Below are 19,364 nucleotides of genomic sequence, written 5' to 3'. Positions count from 1 at the left end.
GCTAATATTGTGCTAAGCTAATAATATAATATATTGTATGTACATACAACTTGTAAGCCGCTCTGAGTCCCCTTCATAAATGATTGTTGTTGGGGGAGGGGGGTTGCACTACAAATAGGATACAGTAGAGTCTCACTTATCCAACACTCACTTATCCAACATTCTGGATTATCCAAAGCAATTTTGTAGTCAATGTTTTCAATGCATTGTGATATTTTGGTGCTAAATTCGTAAATACAGTAATTACTACATGGCATTAATGTGTAATGGACTACTTTTTCTGTCAAATTTGTTGTATAATGTGATGTTTTGCTGCTTAATTTGTAAAATCATAACCTATTTTGATGTTTAATAGGCTTTTTCCTAATCTTTCCTTATTATCCAACATATTCGCTTATCCAATGTTCTGCCGACCCGTTTATGTTGGATAAGTGAGACTCTACTGTATGTGCAGTGAGCATAGGAATTTGTTCATTTTTTTTTTCAAATGATAATTCAGCCCCTCAACAATCTGAGGGACCATGAATCGGCCCTCCACTTAAAATGTTTGAGGACCCCTGCTCTAATCCAACCTGTACCTTTAAAAACCTGTAAATAAAGTGCAGGTTCCATCTCTCAAAACCACTTTTGGGTCTGCCTTCTGTATGCCTGCTGCAAGGAAGCAGGTCATGTTACCTTCAAAAAGAAGCAAGCAGGTGTGTAAGGGGGAGTGAGGGAATGACTGAAAACAATCTGTCATTTTTCTTCAGGATTCCCAAGTAGCTTGCAACCCTCCCCTCTTTCTCTTTTGCCTCAGTTTAGATTCTTGGCTTTACAATCCTGTCTATGCCTGCATTGGATAGCTTCTGCCACTAGAATGCACTCTTATCTATGAGAAGTCTTTGAGCCTGCAGCTAAAAATGTTTAACCCCTTTCTAGCAGACTGGCATTGCTTGAATGCTTTTTCATTTGGCTTCTTAATAATCACCTTATATTTCCTCCTTTTGCATAGATAGATGGATGTGATGATTGGAGCCCATGGAGATTTCTTTTCTTGGAACGAAAATGTCCAAGAGCTGTCAATTTGCACGTTTTTAGAATATACAACTATCCAGTTGCATATGCAGTACTATTCACATTAATGATACATATGATGATCAAGTTGTAAGCCTTTCACCCAGAAATGGAGGACCTGTGGTATAAAGGTAAGGGTTTTCTCCTGGCATTAAGTCTAGTCGTGTCTGACTCTGGGGGTTAGGGCTCATCTCCATTTCTAAGCTGAAGAGCCAGCATTGACAGTAAATGCCTCAAAGGTTATGTCGCCAGCATGACTGTTACCTTCCCGCCGGAGAAGTACATATTGATCTACTCACATTTGCATGTTTTTGAACTGCTAGGCTGGGGGAAGCTAGGAGTAACAGCGGGAGCTCACCCCGCTCTCCGGATTTGAACCGCTGACCTTTTGGACAACATGTTCAGCAGCTCAGTGGTTTAACTCGCTGTGCCACTAAGGACTCCAGTAGTACTCCCAAAATATTACATGACACCCCCACCATCTCCAAATATTGGTCATGTTGGATGGGAGCTGATGTCCTAAAACAGTGGTTCAAAACCTACGGGTCCCCAGATGTCTTGGCCTTCAACTCCCAGAAATCCTAACAGCTGGTAAACTGGCTGGGATTTCTGGGAGTTGTAGGACAAAATACCTGGGGACCCACAGGTTGAGACCCACTGTCCTAAAAGATGTTGAGGACAGTATATATTTGTCTCCTTCAGCCAGTATAAAGTATGCAGCAATGCAATGGGGCAATTTTCTCAAATATGACACCTAGTTTCCCCAGGTTTTAATAATAATAATAATAATAATAATAATAAACAACTTTATTTATTCCCTGCCCTTGCTCTCTGAAAGGACTAGGGGCAGCTTACAACAATTCATAGATACAGAAAATAACAAACATTAAACAACAACAAACAAACAAAGGACTGGGCTCTCAAAATGGTGGCCTGATCCTTTCCCCCTGTCCCAAAGGCAAGAGGGAGGAATCACATAACTCACACATAAACAGAAAAATTACATATTTATATGAACTATCACTATGCATTCCTTGCCCTGCACTGTTGCAGGTAGTTCAGAATAGCCACTGTTGACGATTTCCTACTCAAAGCCTGGAAAACCTTTTGGTTGGGCAATAATTCCCATGTAGTCTTAAAAGCAGGACTCACAGAGGTGTTAAAAAGAGCACTGGGAAAACTTCAATACAAAGTTTAGAAAAATCTTTTTTTCTGTTTTGTCACATTTTATTTTTTTCTTCCAATTACCTGCTCTGAGCATCTGTGGTTGATGTTAAATGTATCACTGCTAAATGACTTCAGCAGCAACCACCCTCTGTAACATCAACAACAAATATTCCTTGGCTTCAGATTTGGCCTTAAAATCTCAAGTGATTCTAATTTGGCAAGTCTAATTATCTCTATTCAGAAAAACACATTGGCAAACACCCTGCACACTGGGTTGCTGTCAGTTTTCCAGGCTGTATGGCCATGTTCCAGAAGCATTCTCTCCTGATGTTTCGCCCACATCTAGGGCAGGCTAGTAAGGTCTGTTGGAAACTAGGTAAGTGGGGTTTATATATCTGTGTAAAGTCCAAGTGTGAATGTTGCAATTGGCCACCTTGATTAACATTTAATTGCCTTCAAGATTCAAGGCCTGGCTGCATCCTGCCTGGGGGAATCCTTTGTTAGGATGTGTTAAATGATCCTGATTGATTTTTGTCTGGAATTCCCCTGCATACTCCTGACAGTGGCTGGGTTGGTCATCACTCCGAGACATCTCTTAAAGGACTACATCTTTTACTCTTGCCTCTAATGCACTAGAGATGAATGTATGCAAAGTTGTGAATAACAACTTGGAATTCTGCTCCACATAATTCTTTATGTTTCATAAAGTATTATGAGACATGCAGCTCTAGATGTTGTTGGACTGCACCTTTCCGCATTCTACATCACTGCCTATGCTGACAAGAGCTGATGGGAGCTATCATCCAACAACACTTGGAGGGCTGCATAATTTCAACCTCTGTTGTGTTGTTGTGTGCCTTCAGGTCATTTCCATCTTATGGCAACCCTGAGGTGAAACAATCATAAGGCCTTAGCAATATTTGCTAAGATGAGCGTTTGCCTTTAAGTTTCACTGAGACTGAGAGTACAGTAGAGTCTTGTTATCCGAGATAAAGGGGCGGGCCCAATCTCAGATAACTGAACTGCTCGGATTGCCGGGAGGCCCTATTATCCCTCCTGGCTGAGGGAGATCCGGGGAGACATCCCTTGGTGAGAGCTCGGCCCAGGCAAGCACCCCACGAGTGCTGCTGCAGCGGTGGCGGGGTGCTTCTCTGGGCCGAGCCCTCGCCGATTGCGGGGCGCTTCATCCTCTCTCCCCCTCGCTCGAGAGAAGGAGGAAGGGGCGCCCGTGGCAGCACCTCGGATAATACAGAGGCTCGGTTAACCGGGGTTCGGTTAACCGAGACTCTACTGTATTTAGTAAAGGTAAAGATTTCCCCCTGATATTAAGTCTAGTCATGTCTGATTCTGGGGGTTGGTGCTCATCTCCATTTCGAAGCTAAAGAGCCGGCATTGTCCGTAGATTCCTCCAAGGTCATGTGGCTGGCATGACTGCATGGAGCGCTGTTACCTTCCTGCCAGAGCAGTACCTATTGATCTACTCACATTTGCATGTTTTTGAACTGCTAGGTTGGTAGAAGCTGGGGCTAACTGCAGGAGGTCACCCCGCTCCCCAGATTCGAACCATCGACCTTTTGGACAGCAAGTACAGCAGCCCAGCGATTTAACCCACTGCGCCACCAGGGGACTCCAAGAATATTTAACTTGCCCAAAGTCACTCAATGGGTTTCCATGGATGAATGTGGATTGAAACTCTGGTCTCACATCTGGAAAAGGAAAACTGAGCCCAATGCTCAAACCACTATGCCACACTGGCTTTTCCCACTCCTGCTTAATGACCATTTAATTATTCATGTGAAACCCTTGAAGACCATCCATATTCCAATATTTTGAAATAGGTGGTGATAATGACTTTTTTCAACACAAGGCAAGGCTTCCAGGATGAGTCATGATTTAACATCCATCCCCTCCCCTTTTGCCAACTGAGCACATATCTTTGCAACCAATGCAATACTCCATCACTATCCTAAATTCTTGAGCTTGTTTTATTTTATGGTTTTTTTGCTTTCGCCACTCAATGGTTGCCTTCTATGTCCCTCCTTCCAAATCTATCGGGATTGGACAGAAGCAGGAAAGTAGAAATGGGTTTTCCTCCTACCTCGTCAATGGGGAGGAATCCGGGTCAAAGTACAATAGACATGTTAACATCACTCTGACTAAGAAAATGCACCACCAAAGACAGAAATACATTCCATATGTCAATTGATATCTATAGATGCAACTCTGGAAATAATTACTACAATCAAAATAGAAATACAAAACAGGAGACATAGTGCCCAGGTGACTTGAGTGCCTGTTTACTCAGTTTGCTGTCTGTGCGCTGTTGTGGATCATCATCCGAGTTCTTCTTTTCCTGGATTCAATATATTTAAACCAGGCTTGGACTGTACAGTACTACAAATAGAAAACTGCCCTCTAGCAAGTAAAAATATGGCCATCTTCAGCTGAAAGATGGAAATGAGGCAGGTGTCAGTGGGTGGAAGGATCAACCATGTAGCCTAAGATGAAATCCAGATAGCTATCAATTATCTATTAAATTCCTTTCTTCATTATGGTCATTGATAATCTGGTGGCTGACCAGCTACAGACTCTTCTGGTTGAATATTTCAATCCATTTCACTTTACCTTCTAACCATGTCTGGGAATTGCCTTAGGACAATGGTTCTCAACCTGGGGTCTCCAGAAGTTTTTGGCCTTCAACTCCCAGAAATCCTAACAGCTGGTACATTGGCTGCGATTTCTGGGAGTTGTAGGCCAAAAACATCTTGAGACCCCAGGTTGAGCCTTAGGAGCTCTGGTGAATGACCTAAGCCAGCAGAAAGACACAGAGAATATGATGCTCCTGATACTCTGAGAACTGGGTATTGAAGATATGTGTTATATGTAATCCAGTTCTATCAGGAGAAGTTTCCATTGACAATGCTGAGAGATGTTTGCCTTATGCCATGACAACTGCTGTGTTTCAGATTATGTTCTTTTGCATTCATTCATCTCCATTTAATGACACCGCATGGCAGGGGACTTGACTGGATGGCACTTATGGCCTCTTCCAACTCTGTGATTCTATGATTTTATGAAACCACTAAGAAAGGTCAACCAGGTTTTGAGGTAAGATGTCGTAAGTATATTGATGACACTCAGTTCTGTTTCTGTAAAACTAAAGTGATGGCTTATAAATGAAAAATGATCAATGAGGTAGTTCACTCTAGAATCTGTGCTTAGTCTATCCTTTAAAGTGGGGGAGGATTGTGGAGGAAATGAATCATTTTCCACCTCATACTCCATCTCCCTCCAGAAAGTTGTACTAGTATACCTGTTCCATTTTCAATTGATTTTCAGCCATTTTTGCTGTTTGGGAGTATGTGCAGGAGATATTAATGGGCCTAAGGGGGTAACAGATACATTTTGCATTGGTTTTAACCAATTTTGAGCATTTTGGAAGTGAAGAAAGGCTCAAACTTTTAGAAAATATTTTGGGAGTGGTGGATTTGGGAGGCTGCAGGAATTGAACTTTTCCCACTTCTGCTCTAAGAATTAGGAGTAGGGACAGAACATGACTCTGCAAATGTTGTTGGGCTACATATCCCATGTAATGAAAGAAATTAAAAGCACAATAATGAGCCAGTCTGGTATACTGCTTTGAGCATTGGACTGGAGAGGGTCTGAGTCAGCCACAAAGAAGACTAGATGACCTTGAGCAAGTCACACACTTTCAGCAATGCCAAACCTCCACTAAATAAGTCTTGCCAAGAAAACCCTAAGGGGAAGGTTGCTTTAGCAGCACAGTATGACTGAGATGACTTGCAGACGAGCGACTAAAGCAACAAATAATCACCATAATCTCTAACCAGTGTGTATGCTGGCTGGGACTGATGGGAGATGAGAGACCAACATCATCTGGAGAGCTCTGGAGAGTTCTTTCATCATTATGGTGATCATTATTTCCTCGCAAATTTTGTAAAATGGCATTTATAACCTTTCGGAAAATCTCCTTTTGGAGATCATAACTTTTAGAAAAGCATGACCTTTCTTTCAGAGAAGAGTCAAAACCCTTGTATAATCTTCTCTTGTGGTATACAGATATCATTACGCAAGGCAATGGTTTCGGGTGTTAAGACTGAATAACCTGTTATCTCTGATCGGTTAGGAAAACAGAATTTGCAAGTGCATAAAAACAGCAGTATTTTATAAATGTTTTTCAGTGCCATACACACACAAACACACACACCCGTAAAACAACTTGTTTTATATCATGCACTCAAGATACAAAAATGAAGTAGACTTTGATAAAAATAACGTTTTGTTTACTCACAACCTTCATGTGTTCAGCATACACAGGTACAAAACTTATCAGTCCAGTTTCAGATATGTTTGAGACAATTCTCTGTGCCATCTGGCCAGGACACCTCTTATAGCAAAACCACAAGCAAATGTGTGATCTGAAGTCTGAAGTAGTATATAGTCTGTCTCCAATCTGCAGTGATCATGTGGTCTACAGCCCCTTTTATAACTTCCCAGGAACCATAGAGTAAAGGAAGTTGCATACTGGAACATACATATAAACAGGAAGCAACAGGATCATAGATAAACAGATTACTAGAGAAGGCTTGAAGAAGGTTGTCCTTTCCAACAGCAGAAGCCTATGTATTGCTGATGCAGCAACAAAATGACACACAGCACAAGTGAAACATGAATAATGTATAACACATACCTACATTTTAGAATCGAATTGGCTGCTTGTAGAAGCTAATGGTTCTTCCTGGATTTGACACAGTGAAGCCTTCCTGATGGTGGTGAGCTCAATTCTTATTTTCCTCAGCCAGCATTGCTAATAGTGAGGAGTACTGGAAGTTGCAGTCCAACAGTTTCTGCATCCATCTCTGCAGATGTTCAAGTGAGATTCATGATAATGTTTCATCGATTTCTCTGCCTCATCCATGAATATATAATTTCTAGACAGAATGTCTTAATCTTTTCCAGATGTGATGTCTGAGAATGATAGTTTTGCCCTAACACAAATTGGGGAAAGCTGGACTCTTGCAATAGACTTTGAAGGAGACAGCAAACAAATAGCTTAAACTGCAAACCAATACACTTTTATGTTGGTGTAGGTCCATTGAACAAATTCAAACCTACTTCTGAGTAAGTATGCAAAGAATTGCATGGGTAGTTAGTTTTTTGTTATGTGATGTATCTGTGTTTTAATATTCTGTAATTTTATATTAGTATACTATCACCTAAGCAATGTGATGTAATGGTTTGAGTGTTGAACTAGAGCTTTGGGGGGGGGGGGGGCAGAGTTCAAATCTACAACCAGATACAGAAACACACTGATTGATTCTAGGCAAACCCCCTCTCTTTCAACCTCAGATGAAGGCCATGGCAAACCTCCTCTGAACAAATCCTGACAAACAAACAAGCCTATAGTACTTTCACACTATGGTTGCAATAAGTTGGAAGGAACACAGCAACAATATTATCACCTATTATTTTGTGGGTTGATGGACTATTATGCTTTGAAGCAAAGATTGGATATGAATATTGTAAGTAAATAAGAAAACAGATAAAATGATTGCGATTTGGACAGTGCTGCAGTCTGTTTCACATTGGGGTTCTGCTGTTGCTGGATTTTAAGATCTTGGCATGATTTGATTTCAGTGAATGGCTTTATGGTTGTCTTCTAATGTTTTATTGCATGCTTCTTTGAACAATTTTTGAAAAGATGAAAGTGGCGATAAAGGTTATGAATAAAAAAGCCCAAATGGGTTTATTTTATTTTTACATGTTGCTTTGTAGGGTTGTCTGTAATATGGGTTTTGCCTTAGCGGAAAAGATGATAGTGTCTGGCAAACTGGAAGACAGTAGGAAAAAAGGACAACCATGGTACAGATGATTAAATCCATGACCTTGAGTCTGCAGACTTGAACAAGTCCTGTTGTTGACGGGGAGTCGTGGAGATCTCTCAGTGGGTCTCCACTAATCAAGGCTGACTTGATGGCTAGCAACAACAATGTGTAACACTTGATTTATGTCCCCACCTCACTTATGTGTTTTCCATAAATTCTGATTTTGAGGTTCTAGTGCAGTGGTTCTCAACCTGTGGGTCCCTAGGTGTTTTGGCCTACAACTCCCAGAAATCCCAGCCGGTTTACCAGTTGTTAGAATTTCTGGGAGTTGAAGACCAAAACATCTGGGGACCCACAGGTGGAGAACCACTGTTCTAGTGGCTGGGTGGGAAGTCTAGAACAAAATGGGAAGTTCCATGAAGCACTGCAGGAAGAGGGAGGAACCAGGGAAAATGGGGCACACTGCTTTGTCCCAGCCTTCCTTATTCTACTGCCTTCCTGTGATCTTGGACGACTTTTCTTCCCAGTTGGTATAGGCAATGGGGATTGTGAACCAACATACCTGGGAGCACTAGGTAGTGTAAGGCTAACGTAGGTCAACACTGGAATATGTTCCATTTAAAACAATTCTAATTTGGAACATCTTAACTCTGAGCTTCTCCCTCCAACAATAATGATGATGATGATGATGATGATGATGATGATGATAACAACAAAAAACCTTTATTTTTATACCGCTCCATCTCCTCAAGAGGACTCAGGGCAGTTTCCAGCATGTACAAAACAGTCAGTTGTCAAAACAACATACAACGGTATGAACGAACAAACATAATAAAAACAATATCATAAAACAGCAGTAAAAACAGTTCAATCTAAAATGAACACAGTTACAGTACCAATCAACATGAAAGAGTCCAATGCAGTAAGGTAAAGACTTGTACAGTAGAGTCTCGCTTATCCAACATAAACCGGCTGGCAGAATGTTGGATAAGCGAATATGTTGGATAATAAGGAGAGATTAAGGAAAAGCCTATTAAACATCAAATTAAATTATGATTTTACAAATTAAGCACCAAAACATCATGTTATACAACAAATTTTACAGAAAAAGTAGTTCAATACACAGTAATACTATGTAGTAATTACTGTATTTACGAATTTAGCACCAAAATATCATGATATGTTGAAAATATTGACTACAAAAATGCGTTGGATAATCCAGAATGTTGGATTAGTGAGTGTTGGATAAGTGAGACTCTACTGTACTTCAAAGTATCATAGGACCTGGGGGTGGATAGTGCGTAGACCAATGTCAACAAGTTGAACAGCTGTTTAATCTTGCTCAAAGCCAACTAATCTTGCTCCAATAACAAGTGATAAAGTGCAGAAGACTAGGAAGTAGGTAAAGACAGGGACTCAATCACTTGTTCTTCTTAATCAAAGGTGGCTTGAAAAAACCAAGTTTTCAATTCTTTCCAAGTCAAGTGTCAGAACTGCCTCATACATAAATTCTGTGTACAGTGTTCCCTTATGACTTCGCGGTTTGCTTTTTTGCTGATTTGCTGTTTTGTAGTTTTTCAATAAACTCTAAAAGAATATTATAAATCATAAAAAATTACAATTTACAGCCTGAGGAAGGGAGGAAGGAGAAGGCGAAGGGAGAGAAAAGGAGCCCAAGTGGCAACGGAAGGTGAAGGAGGCGATTTATCAACACATGTCTGGTTGATAAAGACTTAAAATATTTTATAACTACTAAAATAATAATAAATATTAAAATAAATATAGCGTCCCTACTTTGCAGATTTTCACTTATTGAGGGTGGTTCTGGAACGTAACCCCCATGATAAGTGAGGGAACACTGTACTTATATGCTATCTTGAAGGCTCTAAACTCAAGAAACATGCTCCACAAAGAGTTGGGAGCTATTTTGCTTGACCTCTTGGGAACCTACTCTTTGATCGGAGATGGCTAACATAGTTTCATTATAGATTCTGCACGAGTGCTTCACTTCTTTTCCTCAGCAAACCTGGTCTCTTACCTCTGCTCTGTTATAGTCTTCTGGAATCTGGTGTCTTTCGGTGGACTTGGGCAATGTAGCTTCATCACAAGTTTAAGACATGTATTTTCCCCTTTTGTTCCCCACTGGAAAACTGGATTCTGCAAGTGATGTCAAAGACTACACATTTGGGGGCTTGTCATGGATGGTCAGCAATCTCCAGACACCCTGTTTATTACTGCTATTGGTTCTGGGTAAATGGCTGGAGTTCAGTATACCTCATCTGTTCTGTATTCCAGGCTATAATGCATAAAAGGGTTTGTTTTCCAAACTGAGATGAAGGGATAGAGCATATGTCTTTTAGACAGTTTGGCTTAACATGTGTATTCTGGTGCCACTTGACACATCAGCCTTGATCGGGGCATCCAGAAAGGCTAATGGATGACTCATGGATAAGAACTGACTTTATCTGGAAGGGATTTTGTCTGGATAGTTCAATGAAAAGACAAAAATAATAATATTTTTTCAAAAAAAATGTTTTTGCTGAGGCGACTTAAGTTTTACAAGCCTGACAAATGGACTGAAAGGGAGAGAGGGTGTTGATGCAATTAAAATAAAAGCCTCGAATTAAAGTTCCTTGAACTTTAAGCATTCCCACTCTTCTGAAATGCTAGAAGACAATGCCAACATGTGAGTGTGAAAATAAGGGACAATGATAGGAGAAAATAAATAAGAAAAGAGTTTGGCCTCTCCAGTTCATTTGGCTGAGTTTGAGGGGAAAAATGGCTCCCTCCCCACTGTTTGGAGTGGTTCGTAAATGGCTCGACTGAGATGCCTCATCAATAGACCACCTTGTGAACAAGGATATCAAATATTTCAATTGTTTGTATTGAATGGAAATTGGATGAAAGCAACATTTTTCCCAGATGAGGAACACATATAATTTATTGTTTGGAAATTCATCAGAAAGTTCTAACCAGGCAGCTATTTATATGAAGCAAATCCTGAAATCATTGCTTAATCCAGTGGTTGGAAATGATACAGAAGTAATGGAAGAAGGTGAAGACCAGCCCCAGTTTACTCCATCTCACCCCAATTTGCTTTTTCACAATTGCAGTCACCCCCCTGGTGATTCCTACCTTCATCCCATAGAAGTTGATGGAGTGGTAGAATTGACTAGCATCCAGTTTGTACCATCAGCTTCTCAGCCAGTCAACTTTGCTTCTAAGGAAAACATATCAAATATTTTTTAATTCATTTTGAATTAAGGATTATTTCTAGGATCCACAAAGCTTGAAAAATGTTAGGATACTAATCTCCCAGCCAGCATGACCTGAGACCATGATGTCTGGGTGACTTTGTGACTTGTAATAAATGAGATGTAATAAATGAGATGCATTCCCCTTCTCCTTTCTGATAGCTGAATATGTATTATCTCTCAAAAATTTCCTGCATATATTAATACAGAAAGGCATACATGATATGTTTAGGGGAAACTTATGGCTGAGATTATAGCTTGAAACACTGTGAAAACCTGTGAAACTAGTTTGGCTAGGGATTAAGACAAGACTTGGATACACACACTCATACACCCACACATACATTGACTGCTCTTCAACACTATCTCCAGCTCTTTGGAAAGCTTTGCCTATTCAGATAGGAGGGGGATATGAGAAGGAGTTAGCTAGTCCTGGCAGTAGTAGATTAAACAGCAAATAGCAGGTACATTGTCTGGATTGCACAGATATTTTCATCTTTTTATGGATGGTGAGACAAAAGTGAAGAAGAGGTTTGTCATTCAAGGGCAGGGAAAAGGAGATACTGTACTCCAGATATGTTGAGAATATTCCTTGTATCAGCCTTGATCAGCAGAGTGAATGCTGAGGCATGATGTTGCACTATCTGGAAAGCCACACATTTCCTGCCTTACCTCTAGTCTGATGCAGTTGTTCAATGTTCAATGGTTTGTGAAATTTCAATGACATGTAAAGAGATGGGCTGCACTGATTTACCCCATCTCCCCCAGCATCCCCATCTTGCTCATATCCTTTGTGCTCTCTTCCACTTTACACTGTTCTAACACTTTGGTACCACTCGAACTGCCTTAACCCATCCGCATACTGTGGGAACCTAGGATTTGCACTTTAGGGAAGCATTTAGAAGTCTCTGCTTATGAGCGTCAATGTTATAGCTTAGGGGAGGATGGATCAGAAACTATCTAGCAAGGAATTCTAAATTTCCCTTACTGAATTACAACTTTAAAGTTCCTGTACGATGTAGCTGTGATTTTATTGAAGTAATACTATTTTTTTGTGTCAGGAGCAACTTGAGAAACTGCAAGTCACTTCTGGTGTGAGAGAATTGGCTGTCTGCAAGGATATTGCCCAGGGGATGCCTGGATGTTTGATTCCTCGTATGGAAAACTGGAGTGACAGATGGGAGCTCACCAAGTGGTGATGCCACCAAGCATATCTTCTCATCATGGCTCATTCAAGGACAAAAGCAACTGAACAAACCTTTTTTGTATCCCTGCAGAGCTCTATCATGTAGGCAGGATTCAATCAATGCATTCCTTGCCAGACCTAATTTTGTAGAGAATGTAGGGAGCCTCTCTCTTCTGTGGAATCTCCGAGTCTGTAGGGAGCCTTCAGGAGTTGTTCCAACCTGCAGAACCGAAGCACAACCTCATAACTATGTCAATAGCAATGCATAGGCTTTTACAAGGAAAATATGGTACTGTTCCATTATCTGGGTGGACTCCAAAAGGGGTCCTAGACAGAGAAGGATAGTCCATTTTATGGGGGGAGGGGAGTTGAAAGAGGAAAACCATTTCCCCTGTTTTCGCTGGTTATTCCCCCTCCCTACTTCCCATTTCATAAATGAGGATTGTTTCCACAATGGTGACATGGGTGGGGGGAATAACAGGAAAACAGGGGGGAATGGTTTTACTCCTTCAACTTCCCACACCCAAATGGACTATCTTCTGTTTAGTGCTTCCTTGTAGCTTCTGCCCAGATAATGGAACAGTACTGAAAATATTTGTGATAATAAGATTCTGAAAATTTTCTTTTGAGCTAGGGAATTAGTTTACTAATATGTAGTTTAGATAAATGTCTCCGTTAATCCAAGTACTGCCTTATTCTTCTTTGTTGTTGTGCTCTTTCAAGTAATTTCTGACTTAGGACAACTATTAAGGTGACCCTCTTTTAGGATTTTCTTGGCAAAATGAGTTCAGAGGAGGTTTTTTTACCTTTGCCTTCCTCTAAAGCTGAGAGAGAATGTCTTGTCTAAGGGCACCTAATGGGTTTTCCTGGCTGAGTGCAGATTCAGATCCTGGTCTCTAGAGTCACCGTTCAGCACTCAAACCAATCCACCACACTAGCTCTCGATATTCTTATAGCAAAACAAAGTTACTTACTTGATCATACACATGTTGTTTATTTAAAGCAGCCTTCTGTCTACAAATTTAAGTAATGATGAATGTGTCCTACATGTGCCTGTGGGATATTTTATATAAATGCTTGAAGAGGTGGGTAATCGAGGATTCACATTGCAGCAAAGGCGTACAATAAGGACTTTCTGGCTTGGGTGTAATCGTGATGCTGATGGCTAGGGGGCATACTGGATTCACAGCTGCAGCAGCTGCTGATCGCTTTGAGTCCAGCTTCACACACTATGGTGAATCCAATTATTTCTCTGGAAGCAGTCTTCTGTTCTGCGTGGCTACAAGCAAACACAGCAAACCCTGGAGAGAGCCACAGTGCTTGGGTTACTAATGTCTCTCTTGGGAGGCACCAACTTTATTGTGTGCATAATTAAAGTCTCCCAATACTTGGATCAATGCTTACCCTGACCTTTGCGGTTACCAGCAAAGTTGTATGTGTTCCATGGGAGCGCGGCACCCTGTCCTCCCTGCTCAGATTGCGGTCCAGTAAATAATAACAAATTAAAAACCAAACCAACTGTGATGGGAAGATATTTTGAATCTCATTTGTCTGATTATTTTCAACTCAAGGATGAGAAATGAAGTTTATCCTGACCTACTTCATTCTTGGTAGAACATGAGAAAAATGTTTTTGTTTAACTGACAGCAGAATATTATCCATGTCTTCTCAAATTTTGTGCAGTGTCCTTACTAGAAGATGGTATTGCCCACAAGGTCTTAGAATCATAGAGTTGGAAGGGATCTCAATGGCCATATAGTCTAGCCCCAGCCAATGCGGGAATACAAAGCTAAAGAATTGAGAGGTGGGTATTCAAATTCTGTAAGCCATCCAATAAATGAGAATCCATCACACTCTGAAGCCAGCTATTTTACTGCTGAATGCACTTATTAACAGATACCATAATTTGTCCTATGGTTTAGAATCTGTTTTCATGTAATTTGAATCAAATGTTTTGTGTCCTAGAATGCATCTACACCAGTGGTTCTCAACTTTTCTAATGCCGTGGCCCGTTAATGTAGTTCCTCATGTTGTGGGTGACCCCCAACCATAACATTATTTTCGTTGCTACTTCATAACTGTAATTCAGCTACTGTTATGAATTGTAATGTAACTATCTGATATGCAGGATGTATTTTCATTCACTGTACCAAATTTGACAAATACACGATATGCCCAAATTTGAATACTGGCGGGGCTGAGGGGGGATTGATTTTGTCATTTGTAAGTTGTAGTTCACCTACAATCAAAGAGCATTCTGAACTCCACCAATGATGGAATTGAACCAAACTTGGGACACAGAACTCCTTTGACCAACAGAAAATACTGGAAGGGTTTGGTGGGCATTGACCTTGAGTTTTAGAGTTGTAGTTCACCTGTGGACTCAAACAATGATGGATCTGGGCCAAACTTGGCACAAATACTCAATATGCTCAAATGTGAACACTGGTAGAGTTTGGGGAAAATAGACCTTGACATTTGGGAGTTGTAGTTGTTAGGATTTATAGTTCACCTACAATCAAAGAGCCCCGTGAATCCGACAATGATAGAATTGGGCAAATTGGGATTTTGGTGGGAGGATTCACTGTTTCCAAAAAGGACAGGCAAGGAGATATTCAGCCTTATCTGCCAAAGGGTTTCCTAAGACCATCAGAAATATGTGTTTTCTGATGGTCTTTGGCAACTACTCTGACACCTCCTCGCAACCCCCCCCCCAGGGTCCCGACCCCCAGGTTGAGAAATGCTGAGCTACACCATAGTATTCATGCAGCTTGACAACAGTTTAGCTGTTATAACTCCGTTATGGAATCATGCTGTGAGGGACATGTGCATGTTCTTCTGTTCCATTGGGATACATGTTTTCACTCCTTTCCTACCAGCAACCTTCAGTGTAACATCAGAAGGAGGTTGCTTGTCACAGTTCCTTCTATGGAAACATCAGTCTGCTGTGTTTCAATTGATAGAACAGACCTCCTTTGCTTGCAATAGCTGATGCCTGATAAGCAGGAATGGGACGGGGACTATTATGATCCGTATGTAATTTCTACACTATTCAATATGTAGGCTATGTGAATACAAATCAGTTGCAAATGCAAAAGTCTAGGTTACACTTTTGTAATTGCAACTGTGAATTCCAGCCCATATCTATAATCCTGTTTCTTTTTTCTGCTAGTCCTGCCCTGCTTTTGCTTCTGACCAACAGATTTGACTAGGAAAATTGCTTTGCTGTTTGGTTAAGCCTTCTCTCTACACACACCCTGTTTCAGAGCTGCTTGGTTTAAGAAAACACTCCACACATTAACTACCTTTAGGCAATTAACATCATGTTCTTTTTGAAAGATATCCTCCATTTTTTTTCAAGGCCAGGAGCTATTTTTCAACATTTTATTACGCTAAATTTGAGATAATGTGCATAATTACATTTTATGTCAGCAATCAAAATAGTCATATTATCTCAAGGAGAGGGATGAGCAGCTCCTTTGTATCGTTTGGGTTGCAATGTCCCTAAACCCCAGCCAACCCTCATGATTGAGATTCTATTTATGGTTGCTATCCTCTATAAATGTTTTCCTCTTTTGACATATCTAATCATGCTCCCAGGAGCCTGCATTGCCTTATTGCCCACTTTGTGAAGATTCTGTGTGTCTTGCCTTGTTCTGGGCTGATTCTTTAGCAATGCAGTAAGTAACCAGTTTGATCTATGGGAACATCATTCCACATTGGGAACTATTTATGTGAATGGTATCTATCTGTATCATGAGGTGAGGACGTGTTGATTTTAACCAGGCCAAAAAATAGCACTGACAATGATGTTAAACTTGACACTACCAAATGGAAGCAAAAGAAAAGAACATCAAACAGTGCTCTGGCGTTAAACTAATGTATGAACCAGGCTTTTGCTTCTGCTCCTGTTTTTTATTATTGATTCTGTTTTGGACTTCATTTTAGAGGTTTTCCGTTTAATTCTGTTGAGCCTTTTTTCACATCATGTATTTCTCTGAGTATCTGATGAAAGCAAACATTGTTTTAATATGTTTTCAAGTTATTTCTGACTTCTGGAGACCCCAACATAAATGTGTCATGACAAGATTTGGACAGAAATGGGAGAGGAGGTTGACTTTGTTTTCCACAGAGGCACAAAGAATCATGATGGTCAAACAGGGATTCAAACCCCGGTCTTCTGGAGGCCTTGTTAACACTCAAACTACTACACCATGCTGACTCTGAAACCTAGAATCCTCTCTGAAAATAATGCAGCCAAACACATACCAAATTTTTCATTTAATTTATATTATTATGTCAGAAATTGGTTTTTTCCATGTAAACCAATAACAACAACAACAATTGTGCAGTTTTCTGGCACTGTATATTTCTGCTACTTCTGTGACTTTTTATTTGTATTTTGATACTGTAGCCCACTTGTCAATTGATGTCCAGAATCAGCAGCATCCACTGTGGTCCTTTTTATCCTGGGCGACGACTGAGCCAGTATAGACTTCATTTTGATTTGTTTCTCCAAGCCAAAGACCTGGTTATGGCTCACTAATGGAACACTAGAGAAGGAAACAGAAGGCATGATTCTTGCAACTCAGGAGCAAGCAATCAGAACAAATGCAATTAAGGCCAGGATTGAAAAATCAGCTGATGACCCAAAATGCAGACTGTGCAAGGAAGCTGATCATATCCTCAGCTGCTGCAAGAAAATCGCACAGACGGACTACAGGGGCATAACTATGTGGCCCAAATGATTCATTGGAACTTATGTCACAAGTACCACTTGCCAGTAGTAAAGAACTGGTGGGATCACAAACCTTCAAATGTAGTGGAAAATGAGCATGCAGAAATACTGTGGGACTTTCGAATCCAGACTGACAAATAATAAAACTTTAATAATAATAAAACTTTACTTGTATTTCACCCTATCTCCCCAAGGGGACTCAGGGCAGATTCCAACATACAATGGCAAACATTCAATACCATTGAAAGTTTTGGAACACAATATACCAGACCTCATGGTTGTGGAAAAGAAAAAAGTTTGGATTATTGATGTCGCCATACCAGGTGACAGTTGAATTGATGAAAAACAAGAGGAAAAAACTCAACTGTTATTCAGGCCCTCAAAATCGAACTGCAAAGGCTCTGGCATAAACCAGTACAGGTGATCCTGGTGGTAATCAGCACACTGGGGGCTGTGCCAAAAGATTTCAGCTGACATTTGAAAACAATATACATTGACAAAATCACGATCTGTCAACGGCATCTGCGTGCATCATTTGAAAATACATCACACTGTCCTAACGCTTGGGAAGTGTTCGACTTGTGATTTTGTGATATGAAATCCAGCATATTCATCTCGTTTGCTGTGTCATACTGTTTTTTTGTGTCAGAATAATAATAATAATATAGCTAAGCTGTGCACTTGTAAAATATAGAATGGAAAATTAAAAGTAACAAGATGGAAATCAAAGACAAAAAATCAGTTTGGCATCCAGTTCAGAGACTGAATGAAGCAAATGCATGGACCCCATGTTAAGAATCCCACCATATTAGAAGTCTCTGGATTTTTGCTTAAAACACAGGGATACAACTTATATAGGTCAGAAATCCATGTGTAATAGTGTGCTCAACACCCCTCCCCCTGCCCTGGATTTACAACAAGTTAGACATGTAACCTTGTTTTCCTGGTGTGCATGATGGGAGCCTTCAACAATTCAAACCAATGCTCTTCAAAGCTGCTTAAACATAAAATTCAAGGGGAGAGGAAGAAAAAATATTTTGTTCTCATCTGTAGCCCATCTTTTTTTCTTCTCCCTCTTCCCTAAAAGAAGTGCTGCTTGTGTTTCCTATTAAAGCACCCATGTGGGGTGGGGTTTGAGATGCAAGAAGTGAAAGGCAGGTCTTTGTCCATTTGCTGTCTCCATCGTTCTCAGCATCATTTTTGAAAAAAGTGACCACGACACAAACTGGGGCTGGAACTAGCTTGGAAAAAGGGAAGGTGCCAGCAGCTGAAGAGCAGAAAACACCTGCAGCTAATAAAAGCAAATGAGAAACATAGTTGCTGAACAGGAAAGAGTAACAAGAGAGTGGGGTGGGGGAGGCAGGAAGGAAGGAAGGCAGGCAGAAAGGAAAGGGAAAGAAACATATAAGTCCCATGTTGTCTTATACATTGACAAAGGCTGTTGCTTTGTGAATCTTGGAAGTGCTGTGAATTCAATACCTCTTCATGAACATTACTCAATTATCTTGAGTTAAATATGGCCATGTCACATCAGACAAAAATGCCCAACCATTTTTGAAATTGCATAACTACAAGAACACCAACACTTTTCCAGCTAATATGTATGTTCTGACATGTTATTTCAGATCTATATATATATAAATGAGTGATGGCATCATGGCAACCAACAAAATAACAAAACTACACGCCTCCCAACCTCGAAATTTGACAACACAACCCATCATCCACGCCTCTAGGTTGATACAACAAAAATAAAAGAAAAATAAAGTCCTAATTAGAGGGAGAGCAATAATTGTTTTTATCCAATTGCTGCCAGTTAGAGGACTAATCTCTGCCCACTTGGTCTCCTAGCAACCAACTCAGCCCAGGGGACAGGCAGACTTAGGCCTCAGCCTGTTCCACAGATTATCTAATTTGCACTGGATTATATGGCAGTGTAGACTCAAGGCCCTTCCACACAGCTATAAAACCCATTTATAATCTTATATTATCTGCTTTGCACTGGATTATCTAGACTCCACACTGCCATATAATCCACTTCAGTGTGCATTTTATACAGCTGTGAAGAAGGGGCCTCATATAATCCAGTTCTAAGCAAATAATATAAGATTATAAATATA

General features: G+C 40.4%; 1 long non-coding RNA gene across 4 annotated transcripts; it reads left to right on the top strand.

Moving 5' to 3' along the window:
• Positions 1 to 312: 312 nt before the first annotated feature.
• LOC134295301 (uncharacterized) lies at positions 313 to 18,148 on the top strand. 4 transcript variants are annotated; one of them, XR_010001831.1, is made up of 4 exons: positions 313 to 1,184; positions 5,187 to 5,328; positions 7,201 to 7,362; positions 14,190 to 18,148. It is a non-coding gene; the product is annotated as an uncharacterized LOC134295301 (long non-coding RNA). The 4 variants fall into 4 exon arrangements; XR_010001832.1 differs by having other exon boundaries at positions 5,187 to 7,114; XR_010001830.1 differs by having other exon boundaries at positions 5,187 to 7,362; positions 14,190 to 14,310; positions 16,921 to 18,147.
• The last annotated feature ends 1,216 nt before the right edge of the window (positions 18,149 to 19,364 follow it).

The sequence above is a fragment of the Anolis carolinensis genome, chromosome 1 (assembly GCF_035594765.1).
Source record: "Anolis carolinensis isolate JA03-04 chromosome 1, rAnoCar3.1.pri, whole genome shotgun sequence".
NCBI classification, from domain to species: Eukaryota; Metazoa; Chordata; class Lepidosauria; order Squamata; family Dactyloidae; genus Anolis; species Anolis carolinensis.
The sequence above is the reverse complement of the archived record's forward strand: the minus strand, read 5'-3'. Positions and strand labels throughout refer to the sequence as shown.